The sequence below is a fragment of the Pygoscelis adeliae genome, unplaced genomic scaffold (genome assembly GCF_000699105.1).
Source record: "Pygoscelis adeliae isolate BGI_AS28 unplaced genomic scaffold, ASM69910v1 Scaffold190, whole genome shotgun sequence".
Classification (NCBI taxonomy): Eukaryota; Metazoa; Chordata; class Aves; order Sphenisciformes; family Spheniscidae; genus Pygoscelis; species Pygoscelis adeliae.
Window position 1 is genome coordinate 42,347 of NW_008823922.1, and position 6,857 is coordinate 49,203.

Sequence of the window (6,857 nt, forward strand, 5' to 3'; positions counted from 1 at the left end):
TTATCTCCGGCTGAAGCTGCCTCTGTTGTCATTGGAGCCGAGAGGGTGTAGAGTGAAGGTTTTCTCCCCTCGGCTCTATTCTCTCGCAGCCCTCAGCAGACGCCGGGGCAAGCCGGAGGCCCTATGAAAAGCGGGGCCTGATGTCATCCCACCCAGCGCGGGGCCAATGAATGTCCTCCGGCAGCCGGCTCCGCCACACACGTACACATCAACGGCATCTTAATAGCTTCTGGGGGCTTTTCAAAGCTTTATTAGCCCATGGTAAATAGCAGCGGTAACGTGACCGTTTGTTTCAATGGACGCCTCTGAGCCAGGAACTTTACGGTGCCATAGTCCTGTAAGAAAACAGTACCAGGAAATAAAAAAATAGTTTGGTTTAAGAAGTTATGATAGCTCTAAGGGAGATAAAGGCTCCTATTTTCATTTCTGGGAGATGAGGCAGCCCTAGGGTTGGGGCCAGCAGTGTGCAGGGGGCACCTGTGGGGACAACACATCACTGGGCCACCAAAAGCCTCCGGCTGACCCTTTCTGCCAGCACCAAGATGGTGGGGAGAGCCCGAATTGCCTGGCGCCGGCTGCCTTCTTCCTTTTAACGTGCCCCCGTGGCAAATGTGGCTTAGGAATGAAATAACATCACAACATTAGGAGTACGCACCCAATGCTGCCAGAATATAATCTGTCACAGCTTGCTCTGCCTTTTATGTGGGTCCTCACCTGCCATGGTCGTGCAGACATTTCATTGCCTTCTTCATGCTCTTTGCTGCCCAAGGAAATTAGACTCAGATGGTCGTGTACGTTTCTGCCTCTGTAGTTCCTCTGCCCACAGCTTGACGGTGGGACTCTCAGAGATGCTAAATCCTTTCAAGTTATTTAAACTAAGATGCCGGAGCAGAGTAGACTTCTTGTTGGAAATTCGGAGCTAACTCCTGAATGAGCTTAATGAAAATATTTCCATCACGCATCACTTGCAGTAAAAGTAATTGGCTCTATAGAGAAGGCACCATCTAACATTAAATCAGAGTGGAAGCGAGTGTAAAAAATTCAGGAGACAAGGCTGGAAAAGTCGTCATTTCCTGAAGAAGAATAGCTCATTTATTTTTTATTATTACATAGTCTAGGTAAGGACTAAGTACATATAAGTACTCTTTCTAAATTTGAAATAGTGACTTGCTGGATACCCTCTCTTTTCTATGCACCTTGGAAATCCCGTTCACCACATGCTTGTGCAGTTAACCCGGTTGTCTTGCACCGGCACCCCAAGGCCAGGGAACATTGCTTACGCCATCAACTGCAGTCGGCAGAAGCTGGCCTTGCAGCTGGAAGAGGCAGCCTTGTCCTTCCCCTTTTTTGCTATTGCCCATGTTTTTATGTCAGTGCAAGTGTTTATGCAGCCACATCGCAAACGAGATCGGGGAACCAGTCTGGGTTGAAGCATTCTGGGGCAGGGGAGGTTTTGGCTGGGTCAGTTCCCCCAGATGGTCATATCAGCATCAGGGAAGGGATGGCACAGTGAGCGTCCAAAGGCAGGTGAGCCCTGCTCTTTCAGTGACAGGAGTGCTGAAATCTTATCTGAAATGGCTGTAAGCCTACAGCATAAGCTGTTTGTTTCCTCAATGGAATGCAATTAGGGGTCCACAAAGATCCATTTATTTATGTTTTCCCTATATCTGGTCTGAAGAAAGGGTGATTTCAAACTAGCTAACAGCAATGTTTCACTTGACATCGTGTACATCAGCAGAACTAAGATGACCCAGTGTAACTACCGAACTCCCCACGCACATTCACCAGGGCATCTAGAGGGTGCCAGGCTGTCCCAGCAGCAGCATGGAAAGGCCGTGGATCTCTGGCTCTAAAGATCACTAGAAACTTGAAATCTATGCGGTTACACAGAATTAACTGCTGTTCTGTTTGCCTTCTGTATGTAAATGCTCTGAGTTGTATTTTCTGGGCTTGGGCCGGCCGCTTGCTGTTGTTTCCAAGCCCCAGAGGCAGCGAGCTGCCTGTGCAGCCGAAACCACCCTTCCAGTGTCCTGCCACAGCGTGTCTCACTTACACCGCTTATTTCTATCTGGAATACAAAGCTGGAGGGCAGAAAAAATAGCTGTGGTGTTGATCGCTTGGAGAAGTAGTTCAATGAGTTAGAGTATTGAAGAGAATGTGGTATTTTTTTTCTGTGATGACGAAAATCATGGCCTCACTGACATGAGCTAGTAGCTTCCCTGCTAGTATCTTGATCAGGAACTGAATTAAACACGGTCCTTGGCCTTACATTTAATGGGGCTATAATGCTGCATCTAAGCCGCATTTTACATCCTCCACTATCACTCCTACCCACACCTGAAGGCTAAGAGCCACCCTAGGGGCTTGAAGGGACGATGCCCACCGTGGGTGGCCTGTGCTCTCGTACACCACCTTCCAGCACTGGCCATGCTCTCACCCCACCAGCCCTCACTGGCTTTGCCATCCTGCGGGGGCCCCAGAAGCCCCTTCTCCCACCCCTGCTGTCAGCCTTGCCCTGGTGCTGACCAGGACTCAACGTCTCCAGCCCAGACCCTTCCCTGTCCCCCAGGAAGATGCTTTGTCCTCTGCCACCACCCGGGCAGGCCCCGGGCCACTGGGGAACTGCCGAGGGGTGCGTGGCCATCGTCATTGAGTGCAGACACAGCAACTGAAGCCATCTCCAGTCTAGCGAGAAGCACAGGCTATATTTCAGCAACACTGGATGACCAGCCTTGAAAAAAAAAATAATCATGCAGTCTGGCTTGTGTGGGGAGGGGGTGAAGGGAAAGGAACAGGCATTGAATGCTAACAGGGTTTTTAGTTAAGTTTTTATTGATGAAATTAAGCTTTCCAAGACCTTCAATAATTGCTTGAGGCTGTAGAAAGGTAGCTTGGGTCAGATCTTCTCTCTTTAACTCCTAGGGACAACTTTTGTGGGCTCTCATAGAAGTGCATTAGTCATTCAACTTCGTGTGTGTGTGTGTGTGTGTGTGTGTGTGTGATCCCTAGTGAAGAGAATCCTTCCCCGAGTGAAAGAGCTTATTACCACTGCTGCTGCCCTTGATTTGCATTAAGATTGTAACTGGAAGAAGTCAGAGCAAGAAGTATGATTTCTGCTAGGTCTGTTAAACCAACACAGCTGTGTCACTGCCAATAGTGACTGAAAAATGGTAGGATGTAAAGGGAGAAAGCCCCCCACAAATATCTATTAAAACGAGCCACCGACACAATACTAATGTGGTAAGTCAGGGCAATATGCAAATGGCTGCATGTCCCAGAAACCCTAATCCTATCAAGAATGCAGAAGATGTTAATTTGGCCATCTTTCACAGCTCATAAATCTATCTGTAGCAAAGCCAGGCTGCCAGATGTCATCCAGTAGCTCTTCTTTGAGGCTGGCAGTCTCAGCATAGATGCCTGATCATGCCTCAGTAAAGACCAATAAAGAGCATTGTTTGTGTGGCCTGAGAGCAGCTTCTCACATTTTGCTACAATAGAGGAAAACAGTGGGAAATGTGAATGACTGATTGGCAGAACTGGTGGTCTCGCTTGTGCTGCTTTCCACATACGGAGCTATACATTTCACATGCATTTTACATCGTTAGTATGCAGATTAATCTATCTTGTTCTTAACAATTAGCAGTATAGGCTCCTCAACTTCATTTCTTGAATCCTAAACTATAAATACAAGCTGGACATAGTTCCTTTTCTCTTAGGCAGATACTCCTTATTTACTTGAAACTACTTAAAATGGCAAACAGCTTTTATTATGATGTGATCATACTCTTATGATTTAACATTGAGAATAGAAACATCCCATTTCAAAGCAAGCAAAGTTCCCTAAATCAAAGACCTCTAGAAATATATACTCACTTTATCTTTCTCAAATACAAGGTTTAAAATTACCAGTTGCAATTTAGGTTCTTTAGTATCAACCAGGATTAATCTAACTTGCTTTTACAGGGTGTATATTAAAGCGCCACAGCAGATACTTCTGTGCGAAGTTACCTGGGAGCAAGCTGGATAAACCTCACTTTTATCTAAACTGAAAGGCCTTTCAGCTTCTCAGTGGATATTGTGACTATCACAGAACTTCAGGTCGAATCGCCTTATTACTGAGTTGGGCTGAAAAAAGAAACCAGGCAAAATTATAGAGAATGCTGTAGAGAAACATCTTAGAGAAACAGGAATTTCCAGCAATAAAAATGATACTGGGCTGTCTGCTATCTATAGGTACAGAGATCCTCATGGAAACTGCTGTTTATTTAGGACGTGTACATTCCTGTCACATGCCATCCAAAACATCACTCAAACGTTTTAGATCATGAAGCTCCAGCCACACAGACCAGACTTCCAGCGCTTCTTCGGATCCGGTACAGAATCTATAGCAGGGCAGACTCTGGGCCAAGAACCTCAGGTCCTTAACGCCAGCAAGCCCCCGCGGCCTGTAACAAGGGAGAAGGTGCAAAAGGCCACCGATGAGAGCCCGAGTCTTTCAGGCGAATGCAGGCTGCAAGGCTATTTGTTTAGTGCCCTCTCTGACAGCGGGGGGTCTCTGGAGACCCTCTCAGACTACAGCAGTGATGATGGAGAAGGCGACAGGGACCCCCTCACCATTGCTCAGGGAAGAGAGGCAGATCATCTGGATGCCTGAACCTTCCTGAACTACCCGCAAGCCACCCTGATGTGAACAAGCAAAAGCCTAGTTCAGGAAGTAAATTTTAGAGACAAAATGTGTGTACAGCCTTTTCCCTATAGTATGACATGCCAAACCCCGTTCTTGATAAGGGAGAACTAGTAATAATGCAGTGAGGCTTTTTTTAGGTAGCCACAGTTAAATAAATACAGTAATTCCACTGGGTCAAAAGAGACAAAATGCTACGGAAAAGAAGAAACCAGAATAAAGTAAGCTTTAAAACTAAAGGACATACTTTATGAATTTGCTTGGGAAATCCCGGGTACGTTTTCCGTCCAAAATTAGATACAACAGGGGAGAATGAATTGTGTCCGAGTTTGAGAAGCCAACTGTTCCGGTTAATAACCTTAGGATACCTGTATTGCTAAATTAGGGTATGTACAAATACAGTTGTGATTAATTTTTCTGGGAATAACAGAATTCTGAGGCAGATACATGCGACTCCATCATGTTTACAGATAGGAGAAGATTCATTATGCTGAAACTAGCAGGTCAGCGAGTCCAAACCCACTATTTTAACAGTATTTCAAGTAGGTTAAAGATGCTGAACCACAAACTCCCCAAAATCTGTACTGTAAAATCAGTCCAGTGAAGGAGACGTATTAAGCATTATTTTTTAAAGTTTTTTTCTTTTGTATTTAAAGGAAAATAGGTTATTTATTGATATTGCAATAAAACATCTGTAATACATAACAATGCACCCTATTACACAATTAATATTTAAGCTATTAATTGTACAACATCGCATCATTACTCTTTCTTCTTTTCAAAAAAATAAACTCAACCAAAACTTGATATATGAAATATTTAACTTACACATTTTGTTAAACTCCTTTACTGAAAAGCTGGCATTTTCTGGGAATGGGGAGGGGAGTCTCAGAAGACAGAAAGCAGGCATACCTAAATCCACAACTATTCGTTTATGGACCATTTTGTACGAGTCCTTGGCTATTAGAAGTTGCCACATGTACAAGGTTCTCATATCTCTTGCAAATTACCGTCAGGATTTCGGTATTTCTGCTGGACTACTTCCCTGCAGCAGACACGTAGTACTAACATATATCAAACCATCCAAAACTGGTTTTAAAGCATGTCCCTGTAAAACATTCCTTTTAATTGGTCCAGATCTGAAATGACTGTTATTTCTTTCTTGTATTTTTCAAACATCTGTTCTTTTTATTAGGTGTTTCCGAAATTATAATTGATTAAGTGCACTTTTAATACCAGGTGGTATTTCAGAAGAAGTGCCTTGGAATACGGTCTACTACACAGGTACATAAAAAGAGCAGGTTTCCGTATTTTTTTGTCCAATCCTATCCGTAACGAGTTATTCCCGTTAGAATTCCCCCCGGGACTAGTCTGCTCTGTGCTACTATTGAGGATTGCTTGAAACGTGCTGGCACCAGCTCATCATTCTGCCACTCCGACTCATTTCGAATCTGATTATACAAATGCTCAGAGGCTTTTAAAGATATTTAAAACGCTTAGGTGGCATATATAAATAGGATGTTGGCTACAAGGTTCACTTTAAAGTTTTTTATTTCAGAAATTCAGCAATCTGACTTACTCTTCACCACAGTTAAGAGCAGCACTTTTCACTATTTTTGTCTCCTTGTCAAGACACTTAGTGTCTTTCATTCTAATTTTGTGTAGGCTATTTCAGATCTGCTGGTGTACCACTGACCAGATTTTCTCTGTTAACATTATCTGCCACCATGCTCAGAGATCAGTCAATCGCCCCCCCCCCCCCCCCTGCCTTTTTTAACCCTATTTTTTTCTTCAAGGTCTGTCTGTTCTGCACCTTCAGAAATCCATCTTACTAGTAACGTGCTAACCTGTTCTCCATTCACAGAGCTCTAGTCCCAACAGGAGAACTTTTTCTTCTCTTAAAGACCTATGTTTTTACAGCTTCTAGTGCATTTTCACATTCCTAATCTTTTGAAATAAGCTTTACCATTAGTCCCCTTATTTTGAAGTCAGATTTATTTCTTTGTCTGATTACTGGTTTTAGAAACTCTGCATTAAATACCACCACCTATACTACATGCTTCAGGGGCTTTGTTATTACTGGGACTACGCTACCTGTGAAACTGCCCTTATTTATAAATTTTTTTGATTATTTATACATCTTTGGGTTTTAGTAACCTACCGCTAAGTTCTC